Genomic DNA, 18043 nt, shown 5'->3' on the forward strand with positions numbered 1-18043 from the left:
CTTAACAGAAAGGCTGTTGAATACATTTGCCTAAATAACTGCTGCACTGTCTGTACCACATGATTCTATTCCCTGGGAAGCAGCAAAAAGGTAGTCAAAAGATACTGGCTGTTGCAGGAACAAAAATAGTCAAGTCCGGAGAGGATTCAGGTGACACACTGAATCATTATATGCTTCTATAGGTGAAACCTTGTCTGCCCCCCCCACCCCCCCACCCCCCGAGTTAATTATTCCCAGTTATGGTTTTAACCGTGAACTACAGCCAGTTCTTAAACACTTCGCCTAGGACATGAGATCAGAAGGCAAGGGATGTCTAATTTTTGCTTTTCTTAGAAAAAAAAAAAGAAAAAAAAGAAAAAACCCCAAACACCTATCATTTGGCAGACAAAGTTTACATGTTATTTTCTTTTACCTGGTCATTACTATTTGTTATTTAAAAGTATTTGGAGAAAGGCAGAAGGGGCAGCTGATCCTTTTCTCCTTACGCAGCTCTTGCTGAGGAGCATCCCATGATGCCGGGCCAGGCTGCTCTGCGTGGCAGGGTGGCAGCTGACTGTCAAGCAGAACTGTAAGGAGTACATGTGAAAGCCAAACGCGTGACCGGAAAACCTAAGAATGACTTCCACTCTTAGCTCTTTCATTCATGCATCTGGGGAGCGTGCCAGGTCACCACGGGGCGAGGTCATTTTAGGAAGAGAAGTGTAGGAGGGGAGAGGCTTCGAAAGGAAGCAGCCTGGAGCACTGCTGGAAGCCGATGGGCACTGGGAGCTGGAGAGACTCAGCAGCCCTGGAATCATGAGAAAGGGCGTAGGAAAAAACGTGAATGAGAAAAAAAATAGTAGCGAGGAAAGAGAAACTGGAGAGAGCAGGGCTAGAAGGTGGGGAGGCAAGTAAATCCCTCAGCAGACGTGTCAGCAAACCAGGATGTGCTGCAGGACCCCTCAGCCCGTCTCACGTGTCCGAGGCACATACAAAACCTGACAGTCTGGGCAGGGAAACCTGGCGTCTGTCAGCGAAGGGGAAGGAGAACTGCTATGAGACATTCTGGCCCAGGAGTTTTTGCTAACTAATCAAAACATAAAACTCTAATGCAGTGGAATAGCACTTGTTTGAATAGGCTTAATGCCACGTGGCATATTTATAACCTGTATTTATAGTAAAAATATCAGTGAAATACAAGACAAAGTCTGTTAAAAACCTGTGGCTCTTTGACCTGGAACATTTTATTTTCTTGTCCTTGGCAAGGCTTGCTGAAGACTCGGGTAGACAGTTGTTGTGCAGCCTCACCTGTGCACAGACAGACGGCACACGCAGAAGAGAGGAGAGGCACAGACGTCACTTTTTCCCAAGGCCTCGCAAGTCATGGGCACTGCCATGAAAGAAGCCTGGCTGGCGGTACTGTTGCACAGACATTAGAGCAAGCTGCCTTGTCTGTTATTTTTCATATGATTGCAGAATGCAGTCCTTAATCGGAACTGGGGGTTACTTTGATTGGGCACTGTACAAACCTAGATAAAAGGGGAAGGTATTAATCTCTGCGTGAATGCGATTGAGCAAGTACATTTTGTTATTTGTTCCAGTGAGTTGTATAATCCTGCTTCCCAGTCATCCAAATAGGATTTAGCATTGTCAACATGTTTTTCTTAATAGGATGATGCTATGAACTCATGTCCATGCAAGACTGGAAAGCCAGATAACATGTCTCAGGGGCCTATATATCGGGTTTAGCTGTTAATGAAGTCTGTTTTTTTTCAATGACCAGGCCGCAGCCTTGAGGCCACCTTACAGGAGAACTGTCAAGAGATGGTGTGCCCCATACAAGAGCCATCCCAAACTTCAGGGGAGCCAACCATTTAGTGCAGTATCTAAGTGTCGGGGTGGTTTTTTTTTTAAAAAAAAAGTCTCATCTATTCCTTTTCTGAAAGAAATATTACTTTCTTTAAGACTAACTAAAACCCTGTAACCCTTCTGCTAATTGAGAAATGTGCAATACTAAATTCAGGCCAGTGCATTTCCCCCTCAAAAGGAAATATGCAGTAAGTGCTGCTTTGCTGGGTTTTAAGCATTATTCTGTCACATTACCAGTGAGACGCGCTGCAATTACACCACTTTGGAGGAGGAGGACTTGCTTCTTATTAGCAAAAAACTTGCAGGTAATTGTGAGCATAAATTCTAGTACATTGCCACAATAGCAGTGTGAGGGGGCAAGGAGACCCTAGGCTAATCAAGAACCAATCGTTCGCTTTGTCAGGAATAAGTCAATATTATTCTCAGTAATGCCACACAGCCAGAAGCGACATTTCAGCAGCCCACCTGAAGCCTTGCTAACCCTCTAGAATTACCTGTTTGAGGAGTCTCTGCAGCTGCACCCAGAGGGGAAGGAGCAGAGCACGTCTCTCTCTTGGCCTTCCTGGCAGTACTGGCACATGCCACCATGTGCCAGAGCTCCACAGGACAAGGAAATTCTCACAGAACTGCATTTTTCAAGCCAAAAGAACCACATGCAGCTTGCGGGACCTCAGTGGACACGACTTTATCAATATTTTGTGTGTGAATCCTTAGTTTCAGCTAGAACTGTTAGGGCTATTATTTTTTAAACACGATCTACAAAGAGAAAGGCGGTGTTGCACATCACAATTCATATCCCTTTTCTCAGAGCTATGCTTGGAAGGAACATGGCAGGTAAAACGGTCATGCATCATTCTTGTTTGCATTGCTAAAGGTAAGGTTCTGACAAAAGATGGCGAATTGTGAGAGGCTTTGTATTATCCATGAATATGCCCCTGTGAGCCTCTGTGGTCTTGGGTAACTCATATCCCCTTCTTATTCCTATGTATTCTTCTTATTATTTTATAATAATTAATATATAATAGATATAAAAATATATAATATGATATATAGCAATAATGCATATTATGAGAATAAGTATTCTTGTTTCTACTCTCACTTGCATATTTTCAGTAAGATTGGAAGATCCGAAGGGCTATGTCTGTTTCTGTCCTTTTTGTGTGCGAGATGCTAGAAGTGTCACGCTATTCTTTTCAGCCTGAGTTTGACCAATACAGAACCTGCACTTTTTTGGCATTACAGTCTGCACAGACCACAGTGGCAGCCTGATGTTAGTCACTCCACTCTTTAGTACATAGACTTGAATCCTGACTTGACTGACTCAGCTTCTGTCTAGGATAGGGGAAAGAGTGCACAGGAAGTGGAAACAAAGTGTTGCCACACTCTCTTATCCCTCCAGTAGCTCCTGACTTACCATGTGAGTGATGTAGCGGAGTCCTGGCTTGCACTTATTTCAAATTCAGATGTGCGCTGAGCATGGAAGCAGCAAGCGCCCGCTGTAAATGGCAGAGTGATTGTCTTCTCTGTCTGCCACCTGGTATTAAGAGGAAGAGACAGAACAGTGGCAAAAAGAAGAATGAAGAGTGATACTCTATGACTTGACCATTGATTAAACTGCAAAGGGTTGTGTTTACATATTTACATGTACAGACAAGGATCAGCAGAAAAGAGACAGACTAATTCAAGCTCTTGAGAAATGTAAGAAGGATCTTGTACATGGTCTTCCTGCCTCACCGTTCAAGTCCAGAAGTGTTTCTCCAAGCCAGCAGAAGGTATGTGATATTCTGACCACGTAGGACCTGTCACACACCTAGTAGTGCTGAGTCGCGTGAGAGACGAGTTTTCCTTTAGTTACGGGTACTCTGAAGTGCCAGGGAGTGCCTGTAGCACAGCAGTTAAATGCAGGTTTATTCAATGTGGCTTTTTATAGTCTAGTCAGACAGAGATAATATTTGATTCTCAGTTTTGCCAGCTGGCAGCTATCCTCTCATCTAACCGTTGCTATCCCCACATGGCCTACCATGACAGGTACCCATGTCATGACAGCATGTACATGACTAACATGTGTCCCTGCACTGACAGCATGAACGTGCACATGCCACTCACAAACCCACATGCATTCTCTTTCCTCCTTTGGCAAATGTAATTAGAATTTTTAACAAAGTATTACATGGGTGCCCAGAAAAAAGAAAAATGGGTGAATGGAGTAAAATAATTTGCTGATGTGTGTGACAACATTCTTATTAGGATGATTTCTGTACATGATATTTTCAAGAGAACTAAATCCCAATGATTTTCTTAGTGTTCCCACTGAACACAATGCAAAAACTTTTTTTACAGTATCCTCTAAACTTCGGGATGGTATTGACTTGTAAAAGCAAGACCCTAAAGTAATTAATCCTAATTCTATATGTTCTGCCAGATACCAGAAACTGTACAACCTCATACTAGTGTGAGTAGACCAAATTCTGCCAGTGGACCTCACCTCAGTAGACAAAGTCTTGCAAAACATTTCATTCTACCATAATCCAGAGTCTCTCTGGGGCAAAAATTCCTCAGCAGACTATATTTAGCTTATAAAACTTTCTATTTGTTGGGAATTATAGTGGCTTTACCACTAGATTACGAGTGATACTGTTTATAAAGAATGTCATCCAATTCAAATATGCACACTGTTTTGTTTTTTAAAATCTTGCTCCCACTGAGAGAAATAGCAAAATGATAGGCCACAATTTCACCTATGGTATTTATGAGGATAACAGTGGTTCTGTTTGACTTCAAATTCATAAGATGGAGTCATGTTCACACCTGCATGTGCATACAAGGAGAGAGAATAGAAGATGCCATTGAAGAAGGGCTGTGAGATTGCCACTGAGACATCAGTTCCATAGATGAGAACGCACAACGTCCAAGGAAGAAAAAAATCTCACATTCTCCCTCTGTGGGCCCTGGCAAGCAAAATGGGTTTTCTGTAATTTCCCAAGACTACTTCTCATTAGCAACCTCAACCTTATAAAGAGAAGGAAGGAAAAAGAAACTTGAAAAGGGAGTCATTAATTAGCTCTGGCACAGTGGCAGGGTGGCTTTACTCCTAACTGCAGTTCCCAAAACTCGGCAAGTAATTTAGACCGCTTGAGACAGTTTGAAAACAGTTTCTTCAAATTCCTCCTTTGTGAATGAATTTGTAGGAGACATTGTCTTCAGTGTCTTCGCTTTTGCGATTTTTCTGTCAGTTTGTTCTTTAACTTACAGGCGAGGTGGTCACTGTGGGAAAATGGTCATCTATATTTGACATCTGGTCGGAACAACTTTTCCGGGACAAAGAGAGAGCAGCCCCCCTCTGTATCTTTTCAGAAGCTCACCTCAGGGACTCTGATGCCAGCTCCTACTGCAACAAAGATTGTCCAAAATACTGCTCAGCATGCTTTGTCTCAGAATCCTGTTCACAACTCTAGTACAGACAGATCATCTGCTTCACCACTTCTGCAGTCTCACATGAGTTTAGGCAGTCGCAACAGGAAGAAGGCATTTCAAAACTCTTGTAATAAAACATATTCTGGGGACCTCCTTGACAAACATTCAACTTACTTCACAGAAAAGAAGCAGTGTTTTACCCCTCAAATCTTAAAGACATCACACCAATCTTTTCTTGTGAAACATAGGTGTTATAATCCTCCTACCAAAAAAAAGAGCTCCTCCCCTGGCAGACCAGCAGTTAAATCAGCAGACATCAATAATGAAAAGAAAAGAGAATTGCACAGGTACTTACTCAGTTTGTTTATACATCAGTGCTAAAACAAAAGCAATTTTCCTTTCAAACACATCATTTTAAGCTTAACTGGTTTTCACTGTGCTTTTAATCTTTCAGATCTTTAGAAGATACATGTGTGAGATCACATTCAGGTCACTTTTCTCAGCGGCCAGTTGAGGTTGGTGTACCCAGTTTGTAACAAATAAAAAGAATGGAGCCCACTGTTCATACACAAAAGTTGTCCTGGTTGTGTGAAAAGGAGATGGATAACGGAATGATCGCCTTTGGTGCATATATGTTAAGAGCAAAACCAAAACATTAAATCATCTTGTGAGAAGTCACTAAGATTGCAATTGAGAAATCTAGCATGAGTGGTTAGACAGGGTCAAGACTTCTGTGAATAACATAGGAACAGCTAAAGTAACTGGTCTCTGAGAAACACAAATGAGGTGTTATGCAATGTGAAAAACAGTGTATTCCAACACAAATCTGTTCTTCTGAAAGCAGAGCTTTCTCTTACTTGAGTGACATCTTGCTGCACTTGTAACATTTCAAGCGGTCATTTCGGCTTTTGATTGATTTACAACCTTTCACTCCATCCAAATAATAACTTGGAGGCCAGAAACATCCAGGCAAAGTGCTGATCACCCAGCCTACGGTCAGTACTGTGGCATGCCATATAAGACTTTGCACTCCACTAGTCACCTGGGTTTTTAAGATGAATGGGGGATTCATTTAGTAAATTTTAGTGCTCTTAAAAGTAAGGGATGCTTAACAGTAGCCAAAGCCATGCATGATAGAGAGGTGGCTTGCTCATCCCTTTACAGAATCGGTGTTGAATTTCTGTACAGCCCAGCCGAGGCACCAAAGGCATGATTTGTGCTAGCCCTATGCTAGCTGGGACTGTTCCATTCCCTGTTCCAGCCGCTGAAACCTTCATTTTACAACATCATCAAGAGAAGCTCCTATTCCCATTTGATAATCTTCAGTAAAAGATAATTTCAATATAAGTCTGGCTTTCTAAGTCTTCTTTCAAAGATACGAATGTATTTGGCACGTCCTTTTAAAGAAAAAGCTGCCTTACTTGAATGAGGTCTGCAATTATTTTCTATTTTGTCAGAACTTCTGATTTCCTTTATAACTTTTGCATGATTTTTCTCAGGTTATACAAGCTTGTTTCCATTTCTGCTAACACAAACCAACTAATGATAAAACTTTATATATATGAGTGATTGACACTCGAGACGTTTATTTCACATGAGCTGGCCTGTCACTTCAGTATGAAGTTGTGATTTTGACATATTATGAAATCAGATTTCCCCCCGGTTCTCTGAATGGAAATATAAAATGTTAATACAAAGATAATAAAAAAATCTACTTTTCTTCTTTATTGTTTGTGGCAGAACCATGAATTATGGATTCCCGATTCCGAAATGCCACTTTCTTCAGGATTACAACTTAAAGAAAAGTAAGTTAAATATTTGTCCCTTTTAACTGCTTCTAAGTTTTATATCAAAATATTAAAGTAGAAATCGAGTGGAAAATTGTAAACATAGCACAAGACCCTATTACAATGGCTGTATGTGGTGAGTGGAAGGGACTCTATTAGGGATACAGGATCCAGTTGCTTGCTCAGGAAGTGTGGGATCAGGAAGTTTGAAGAGATTTGCTGAGTCATGCCACCCAGTCCGCTCTTACTGTGGGCAAACTAAAAATGTTAAGAATAAGTAAATAGTAAATAAATAAACAATTTTAATAATAATTTATCTTCTGATACCTACACTTTGTGTTTTGGAATTATTGTTTTTAACTGATTATTCACAAAAGGCATATATATTCTTGATTAATGGAATTAATGGATTAAATTAATGGATTAATGGAATTAGGGAGTTTACCAACAGAGCTGTGAAAACCAGTCATTTAAAAAAGTATAAACCTAGATAGTAAAAAAGTGCAGACTAGTAAATAGATCCATCACTTTTTAATATGTTGGCAAAATTCTTTATTTGAGTTAGTTTAATTACTCTAAAACTGCTACTTCTTTGGATGGTATTGTAAACGTTATTTGTATTCAGTGTATGTTAAAGAAAGATGCTGACAGCTTGTGTATTTTTATAGAGAAGAAGAGTATCTTCATTTTCTTCAAGATCTTACAAATGATATTTTGATTAGAAATTGTTATCAGAAAGAGTAAGTGTTTTGCATTTCTTATTTATTCCTTTGAGTAAAAAAATTTTGACCAATTATTCAATCAGTGTAAAAAATTGGTGGGTTTGATGAGATTAAAATGAAACTTGAAGTCAGTATAATTTGAGGAATACTTTTGTGACTGCACTTTATAGGAGTCATGATTTAAACTGAGTAGCTGAACAGAAAATATTTTCAGCCAGCCTCCTATTTCCCAGTGACTTCTAGTAGAAATATGGAAACATTATGTTCTCTGATCCTGTTCTCAGGCTCGTTCCCTTATATAGTATTGTGGTAGACATTATTGTTACAACAGTCTCATTCCAGTTCCCAGTCGATCCTGAGCTAGCAATCCATGGAGCTGCAATAAGTCTTCCCCAGCAAAGTGCATCACAGCAAAATATTTTGTATTTAGAGTTCTTCCTCCCTTGTATAAGAGCAAAATAAATAAATGCAGTAATTGCTTTCTTTAGGATGTATGTGCTATCAAGTTAATGATCCACACGTAAGGGCTAGAGCCAAATGCACCCTGTGCTGCTGGTGTCTGACTGCAGCATCCTTTTCTGGTTTCACGTTCTGTATGCGACATCCTGTCACACACATGCACCACCTCGCACTTCCATTTCTAATAGAAATCTATCACATTTCCAATATTTAGAGAGCTGTGATAAACCACAGGTCTTTTTGCAGGCCTGCGAAAAGTGACAACATTGTGTACTCCTTTTCTATGCCATTTTCTGGCCTGCATCTTAAATGGGAGAAACTCTTCCTTTGATAGAGGATTTAACCCCAATATTTAAGATCTTGGTCTCTGTCAAGTGCTGTGCCTTGATGCTGGAGAGGCGCTAACCCCCTGAAATCAATCAAACTCAGTCTGACACCAAACCATTTCCCTTTCAATCTAGAGGGTTTCAGTTAAAATCCCTAAGGCTCTTCTAAATATATTTTTCTTAAGCGGCTGTTAACAGAAGTGGTTAGTTTGTTTTCTGAGCAATCAGTTAAAGGTAAGAGTTCTCTTCCTTCCTTATAGGTATAGCAGTTTTCAGACAAACCTCAAATTTGCCAAAATTGTCAAATTTGCTGAAATTAGAAGTGAATTTTCTGGTTACACTGGGAGGAACAGTAGTAGATTTGAGAAACACCAGCTTACCACACATCAAAAAGGTTGCTAAGTATCATGCCTGCCCATACATAGTTAAAAAGAGCATAACATTAAAAAAAAATAAAGCCTCAAAGAACTACAGTGTGGCAGCCCTCATATTATCAGGAGGATTAGTATCCTTCTGAAAATATGTTTTTTCTCTATAGATAGTGAAAACTAAATGAGAGAACACAAACTTGTACCTGTATGATGTGACAGCAGCAGGGGTTGTGTGTGTGCTCCACATTGAGCCCAACTCAGGACACTGTGGGGCACCAGGGTGTCCGTGCTCAGGCTTGTAGGGTGAGTGGACCTCTCTGCTGACTTTAGGTGGAGGTTTTTTAGATGCTATGCACTCTTCCCTCAAAAATAAATGTTACCAAAAATACATGGAAAATCATCCATTGTTTTCTTGGGTAGCCTCTAATAACAGACCTTAATTTCTCTGCAGAAAAAAAGTGAATAATCAATAGTGGCCTTTCATTTTAAATCAAAAGTTGAATTTCTAAATAGATTTTGTGACAGACTAGAAAAGACACAACTAATGGCCTCAGCAAACCTGCTGCAAGATTAATGTGATAGACACATATTTTAAAATCTCTATTTAGACCAGTTTCTCTATAGATAAAATTGTGTCAATTCAAATATACAGCTCTGCTGAGCCCTCCAGCTCATTGCAGATATTTTCATTTTTTATGATTGTCTGAGAATGCAACCATTGGTTTAGACTTAACTGAGTTACGGTTGTAGAACTCAGAGACCTCATTTCCCTAGTCAGTTAGGTCTTTATTTTTACCAATGCTCATCACCATGCGCGCATCTTTTGCTTGCAGCTGGTCATACCCATCAAGAAAAATATTGAGACCACTTTCTGAAGGCATCTCTTTTTCCCTAGTACACCTAGTTAACAAAACTATGACCATGAAAAGTTCAACCTTCAGTGTTTCCCTTAAAAGTTACTAAAAAGGAAGCCCAAGAACAAAGAGACCGTGCAAATGACACCTTCAGGGGTCTAAAAAGTGTTGGGCTAGCAGCAGATCAAAAGTCCTCTTTGAATCTAGGAAGCTGCTTGCAGTTCTGCCCAGCACGCCAGTACCCTCAGCAGTTTCACCCAGTTAATGTCGTGGGACAGTACCCGACAGTCGCAACAGAGGGACTTCGGCCCCACCAAAATACAGAGGGGGACTACTACGTTGCAATGGAGAGCGCTAATATGAGATATTTGTATTAAAGATGGAAGAAGAAACTGGAATTATACACATGAAGGACTTTCCCCATCAGAGTTCCTGCCAAACGGCATGCACTTGGAATGAGAGTATTCAACAACCTTAAAATGTTTTAAGATTCATTTACAGGTATGGTAGGGACAGGGAGGGGATGGAGGAAAGGTGAAAAGTTGGGATGCATTTTAAGTGATCTCAAAGACAGGCTGAGTGGTATTTTTCATTTGGAAGTATATGGCCTTTGAATAGGTTTTTTTTTGCGCTGATGTTCCTTTTTATTCTTTTTTTAAGGGCCTTGGAAGATGTATTTCAAATGCACATTAAAAGTAAGAGGCATAACCTTGATGAGGTGAGCAAAAAACGTCTATTATTAAATACTCTTGTCATCTCCAGTAGAAATGTTGTACATCAATGCTGAGCAGCAATTTATGGCAGATCGACTGCTACGTAATTTAGATACAAGGTGAGGAGAAACTACTGCTGGCCTACTCCAGAAAATAGCAGTCACAGCAAAAATTGCAGCAGGAAACATTTCCATGGAAGGTTGGTAAAGGAGATTTTTCTGTACATTTTTGTGTATTAGCCTAATAAGGTTTCTAAAAGACAGATAATCTCCTTACTGTGCAGAATGGCTTTAATTACATAAAAACTGTTTACAAAGAATTTTTGTTGCTGCACTTTTTTGCTGTGACTGCTATTTTCTGGAGCAGACCAGCAAGAGAGACTTATAGGCTGTGACTACATCCAGTAAGAAGACCTTATTTAATAGCTTGCTTTTAGGAGTTTTGACACCAGGGCAGAATATAAAACTCTAGGTTCAACATTAAGGCTCTCCATGGTGCCTGCTGAGAATTACACACCTCGAAATGCTTATCTGAAAATCTCACATACTGAGAGGGCAGCGGCCTGTGGAGACACAATAGGAAATGGCAGGCACAAATACACAGCCACAGTCCCGTCTCTCTCCTCTGCAAGTCTGGCATCTTATCTAGGATGAGCGAAAACACCTCTGCCTGTTTTAATCCAGATCTTAGAGCCTCTCCTGAGAGCAGGGCTTATAACTGCTCTCTGAAAAATTGGAAAGAACACAGAGTTTTCCTTTTAAAAGTAATTCACAGAGAAGTTGGTATTAGTGGTGTCATTTTTGTTTTCTTTGCTGTTATCCCAGATTTGGTTGAAGCATTTGCCCACGAAATGGGGTAGGCAGATTCCAATGCTTTCCCAGACTGGGGAGACTCAACTCCAACACCACATCTCATGAGCAGATGACTCAACTGGGCTTTTGAACTAGTTCCTCTAGGTTAGATAGTAGGAGCAAAATGGAAGACACTAGCACTATAAGCTGAGGTTGCAGCACTCGTTTAAAAGACACAAAGTTTTCCTCCTTCCCAATAACTGTAAAATATAAATTCTTTCTTCTTTACATTCTCTGTATTAAAGAAAACACAGGAAATAAGAACATATTCCGAAAAGCCTGGAGCAGAACTCTGAGCTCCACAGAGGGTGCAAGGGTTTAGTCACAGTGTTCCACTTGCATTGCCTGCCAACTGCTTGTCGCAGGGTCCCTGCAGGTCCTGGGGCTCTTTCGTCCCACACATCTCCCATGTCCTGCAGGGAGGGAGGCTGCTAATTCTAACGTTGAGAGGGATTTGATGCTTGAGTCCTCCTCTAGATCTGACTTTAAGGGCCTCAATGCAAGAAGGCATTTCATTCGGTCTGACGATCCAGGGGATTCATGATCAGGGGCTTGGAATTGGCATTCTAAAGCTCATGTTGCTGCAGCACCTTCAGGTGGGAGTATTTCTGTGGCTTTTAAACGGGCTACCTTTGCTTATTTGTTTCTGCAAGTTTGTAATGCTGCCATTTAGCATTGTACTTTCTTCAACTCTAGGCATGTGGGAATTACGCATAGGCTTTGCACAATGAATAAATAACAATCAAAGGAATTATAAAATAATTAGAGTGCAGATGGTTATTTTGTCTTTCAAAGTGCTACGATTAGGAGAGATATGGTGTTTTGGTATCTGTTTCGATGCCAGTCTGAGTGACAGTCAGTAGGTAGCATGAGTGTTTGAGGAATGATTCGAGTTGAAATTAGTGAATTTTAAGTCAGTTTTATGGGAAAAAAATCATCAACAGAACCTCAATTTGAGAGGATGTGTAAATTATATCTGACTAGAGAAAGCCAAGCATATTCCTAAGGTCGACTCCTGCAAGGCTCTGAGTGCCTTAGAGACAGAGCTGCGAATCCTTTAATAGGAGACTGGAGGTACTTGACTCCCTCTTCCAGAAGGCTCCCAGCACTTCCAGAAGGATGAGCTTGTAAACAGTAGTGGATATCTAGCAACGTAATGTTCTGCACCAGAATAGAGCTTAAGCCTGGTGTTTTCCTCTGCAAAAATACCAACTGAAGACTTTGAAGATACTCAGAAAAGACAAATAAAACTAATTGGCAGAGAATAGATGTAAAGGATTTCTTTAAACCACATATTTGCATGTTTAGTCATGCAACAAAGAAAGGAAAAAAGATCAAAACTGCCTCTCTATATTAGAAGGCTGCAGCATGCGCAGGAGAAAGAGGCGTTCTTTGGAAAGATTAAATGAGAAGTGTAAGCATAACCTACACCAGGAGAAGCTTGTGGGCAATGACATTTATTAGAACAGGCACAGTTTCCATAAAAGAAGTAATGAAAGCTGTATCGCTTTCAGCCTTTTAAAAGTGAATTTGCCAGTGGATGGAAAGGAATTCCATAGTGAGTGGACTTTTTGTCCTACAAAAATATGTTTTTCTCTTTTAGTTTCTTGTCTTCAAACCAAACTTTTTTTCTTCACTATCACTGTTTTCTGGACCAGACAGCCAAAATAAGAAGATGGAAACATTTGTCAAGGTCTTTGTAGTGTTTTTTTACCCATGCTGGATGCCTGCCAACCTGTTATTTGGGTACTTGGTTCCCTGGGTACTTGCTATACAAAACCAACGCCCCTCTCCAAGTTCCTGCTAGAACTTACTCCAGAACAGTGTCTGAGATCTGTTCCCCAGAACCACAGGGCTACTGCCAGTTCAGGTGATCCAACTGCATTGCCTGACCCACCGTCCGTGTTTGGCCGGGCATCAGCCAAGCAATCCCCACCGCTTACCAGGGAACTTGCGGCCGTAGGACCTGTAGCCTTTTCTCCAGCTTTGAGAGAGCAGCACCATTGCTCTTCCAGGGAAAAAGGATATGCAGTCAATGGGATGTTACATGGGGGCTGAGAAGTAGAAGAAAGCAATTAATTGCCTAATTCTGTTAGAATAAAAAGACGGTAACTGCATAGCAGGCAAGGAGACAGTGAAGAAGGAATATACGAAAAACATACATGGAGGAAAGGACAGTGCCTCAAAGACAAGAGCCTTTTAAAACAACCAGCACCTTCCCCCTCTGTTATTCTCTATGAACCTACACGGCATAGTTATTGATGGAAAATGGGGGCACAGAGGGCAGTTCTTTCACTGGACTCCAGCGCAAGGCAATTTTCAATCTGCCTCATCAAGGTATGCCCGAGGAGCCATTTTCTTTGCTTTAGAACATGCAATTTCAAATAGTGTGCCCAGGAGAAAGCATGCACCGCCCCTCCCACCAAGATTTATTTCTGCTGTTTGTGCTGTTTTACTGCCTCTGCGGACTGCATTCTGTGGTCTGATTAGAATCTTCAGCCGAGGGTGCTTTTCACCTACACAGACCTGGAGGTTCAAACATTCCTGTATGTTTTAGGACTATAATTTTTTTCCTATCACACTTATTAAGAAACTGGAGAGTTTTTCTAACAAATTTTCACGGAGTGAACAGGTTCCTCCATTTTCTCTAGTAATGAAATTGTCTCCACTCAGGAAAGTGTAAAAGTTTTTTTAGCTAGCCACTTGCTCAAAACCAACATCAGGCAGTTTAATACCTTTCGAAGCACGAGGATGACGTTTCAGCTGCAGAATAGTGGTCTCAAAACCCGATCCATACTCAGATACAATTCAAGAAGCCATCAATTCCGTGAAAAATATTTCCTTAAAAAGAAAAAAAAAAAGCTGGTTCTTGCTAAGAGGGTACAGGTACAACAGCAGCTCTCAGAATCCAGGACAGTGGAAAAAATGTCACTCCTGGGCTTGAAATAGCCACTGAAATGGTTCTGTAAGTGCATCATTTCAGGAAATTGATGGAAAACTAACACAGCCCCTGCAGGGGTGCGGGATGTGGTGCCCACCTGTCTTCCAGTGAGCAAACTGTTCCAAGTAACTTACTTCCTGGAATTTTATCATATAAAGCCAAAAGGTCCCGAAAACACAAAGTAATATCTTACACTTGTTTTATGCCTTGGCTTTTAGGAAGATCATAAAGCGTTCATTCTCAAAAAAATGCAGTGTAAAGACTCCAAAAGATTTACCTCAGGTGAGGGGGAGGTGGAAGACAGCTGATAAATAGCATCCAGCAGTGCTACCAAACATTTTAGGACAGGAACACAGAGTAGCATAGGCAGCTGAACGCAGCAGCAGCATGGAAGCTGAAAGGCCATCTTACTCAACCAAATAAAATTATTTGCTTTGATTACAGCGGGAGTATAGCCTCAGTGATAAGACCTGGCAGGAAGTGTCATAGGGTCTTTCATAGCCAGTAGGGGAAACGTCTGTTTTTGCATTTCTGAGACGTTTTTGATGTACCACACCCCAGCACTGTCCTGAGTGCAGACACGAGAGAAAGCAACCTCTTAACTGCTTAATCCCTGTCACTATCTCCTACATGTTCTTTGCCCATCCCTTCTTCAAGGGCCATACCCTTTCTACTTAGCCCATCGCATCTCATGGGATTGCCTTAGGAGGAGATACATCAGCAGACAAGTGTGGTTTAGGATGCTAATGTAATAATTACTGGCTTAATCATCAAAGCGAATAAGCAATTTTACCAACAGTCCCTTTCAGCACTGCACTGTTACCATTTAAATACAGATTTTTATAATGTACCATAATTAGATACTGCACATGGGAAAGTTTTAAAAGTAAACCAGTAAAAATGAAAATGACTGCTCTGAGATGAGCACAGGACCCAAGTTTATTCCTCTCACAACAGAAAATGTCAGTGATCTGGTATGTGGAAACTTTCTTCCAAACCAGTACTGACCCAGTGGCCCCATCATGGGCAGAAGGGGAAATGTCCTGTGAAACAAGTTCTCTTCTGCATGGGACTTAAAGTGGGAATCTTCTGTTTTGGCAAAATGGCATGGCTAATATTTTTAGAAATTCCACTGTGAATAGTTTCATTTCAATTTCTTAAATTTCTGCTGAAGTTTCAACTGGACATACTCATTTCACCGCCTGCTCTGGCAGTATATACTGCATAGCTGAATATACTGAAATGTTGCTCCAGTTCTTCCCATTTCCTATGCATATGTGCAGTGGCAAATACCAATTTCTTCAAGTACACAGGTATCTGCCTCAGTAAACCAGGGTTTCCATACACAGAGACAATTGGAAAATATAAATGGATGAGTATCACATAAACGTGGTCCATCTCACAACCACAGGACGCACATATACACCTTCATAGGTGACAGTTTTGATTACTGTAGCCACTGAAACCAAGCCTAACCCAGACCATGCTTTAGTTGTATGTCAGCAAGCTCCAAAATTAGATCTAGAGGGGAAAAGAGAGGAAAAGGTGACACTCACATAGTTAAAAAACAGGATCAAATCTGCTGGCTCAGCACTGTGCAGGTCTGGCCACAAGCTCTCACAGACCTCAGCCTTCCATAACTTTGGCTGCCATGCTGGATTTTTCCATTCTGTTGAATGTTCACTTTAGCAGTCCACTCAACAAAACAGAACGCAGAAGATATAAAATATAGTATTTGCAAAGAGCAGCCTCATGGATAGGTTTTAATGACTTTTAGATTGGTTCAGAAATTATTATAAGAATTGCTTTAGACCATGGAGGAGGTTTTAAAGTTGCTCTTTTCACTGTTCTTGGGCATTTCTTAATGACTATCAAGGCCATAAAGTTCGCAAAAGAAAAAGAAACCCCTTGACATTTAAGACTGCAAATCAGTTTAACAAAGCATGTGCACAGAGAAATCCATTGGATCTCTATCACAAGGAGTTTGGATTTTTTCTGAACACCAGTATGCTGAGCTAGAAAAGTGATTCCCTTTGAAGCACTGGACATGATGTGTTTCCAGTTCACAAAGAGTGGATTACCCATTGTCCTTGATATGTTTCAACTAGAACAACTCATTTTCTGTTAAAGCGCTTAAGATTGAATGCCCATGGTAATGACCTTCAAATTGAACTAGAGTTTTAAGATTTTCCCAGCAAGTTCCTCAGAATCCGCTGAACAGCTTTTAACTCCACTCATCCTTTTTCCCTTTCTACATGACAGCTTCTAGACTCCATTTTGTGTCATGAATATGCACAGGTCTTCTTCTATAGACGAAAGAGAGGCCATCATGAATATTATCTCTTAATAAAGCAAAATTCTGTGGGGATGCTCTAGTAATCCTAATTGATTAACCTGTAATCCGTTTTCTACTTGATACATTCTTACTGTAATACTAATAATTTTCTCAGTCTTGAGCAAGTAAAACCACACTGGTCAAGCGCTCTCAATCCATTCTGCAATTATCTGCCATTCAGAATCTACTTTTGCATTTTTCAAGATCGGTGAACTGCTTGACCGCTTACTAACTAGTTTGACTCCAAACTGCAAACCGCAAATCACATAGTTCATCACCATTTTCACTTCTCCCATTACAGCTATACTGGATCACTCATTTGAGCATTTAGCTCAAATGGTCTTGGCGCTTTGTAAGGCTGAAATAGATAAACACTTGGCATCTCAGGAAAATACTAAAAAAAAAAAGGAAGAAGAAAAAAGCCTGTTTTGCTCCGGTGCATTCTGGAACTTCAAGGTGGTGTCTTGCCTCTGAGGAACCCGTGCCCATGGCAGGCATAACCTTAGACTATATGGAGCCCTGATCTGTGATTTAGTAGGAGTCTTCCACATTATTCTTACAAAGAAAAGGTAAATTTGCTGCTACCTTATGCAGCGTGTTTCATGGAGCTGCTGTTCCATGGTAGCTTACTGCTTGCAGACTCTTAGCTTCCCACAGGCACTTAAGACAGAACAGGTCACACCAAGAGAAGGGGGATGAAGGTGAGAGCCAAGTGCTTTCAAGCAGTTACCTGCACTATAGATGCCTAGACATTCCTGTACAGGCACAGCAGTACCCCAGGGGTTGCTCAAGCATTGCTAGTGCTGTAATAGCCGCAATCTTGTAAAGCAGCACTTGCTTCTAACTTTGTCTGTTATTTAGTGTAGATGGAAACTGCATTTGCAATGTTAAAACTAAACTCTTCACTGCAAAGTTAATAAGACTGTTCCCGTAATATGTTGCGACTCCTGACTAACTCCACTCTCGACCTGTTACTGCAGCACTGTCTCAGGCACATGGCTTTTTGCCACGGCCAGCTGAACAGTCTTCTCAAATGACCAGCTGAGTTTTGCTTACCTATGCTCACTGCAGTTTTGGCTTGATGTTGGATTGCTTTTCACCACCTCTTTTGCAGTGTTGCCTCTGTGCTTCTTCCCAGCACAGGATGCATTTTCTGGGGGGATTTAGCTGTGAGAGAGATATTCTGGACTGCAAAAGTTCTTGCAAATGAAAGATAAATTCTCTGAGACTACTTGAGTGATCTAGAGGAAATAAATGAATGAGATAGTGGGGACAAAAGTGAAACACCTACTTAACTGAAACCTCATTTCAGTCTTTTTTTCCAGTTAATTAAGTATTGAGGAAAATGGATGTAGAAAGCACATTTTAAGGCAATCAAGTACTGCCAGAAATCAAACCAGCAATTTGAAAAGAGAACAACAC

This window comes from Rissa tridactyla, chromosome 3 (genome assembly GCF_028500815.1).
Source record: "Rissa tridactyla isolate bRisTri1 chromosome 3, bRisTri1.patW.cur.20221130, whole genome shotgun sequence".
Classification (NCBI taxonomy): domain Eukaryota; kingdom Metazoa; phylum Chordata; class Aves; order Charadriiformes; family Laridae; genus Rissa; species Rissa tridactyla.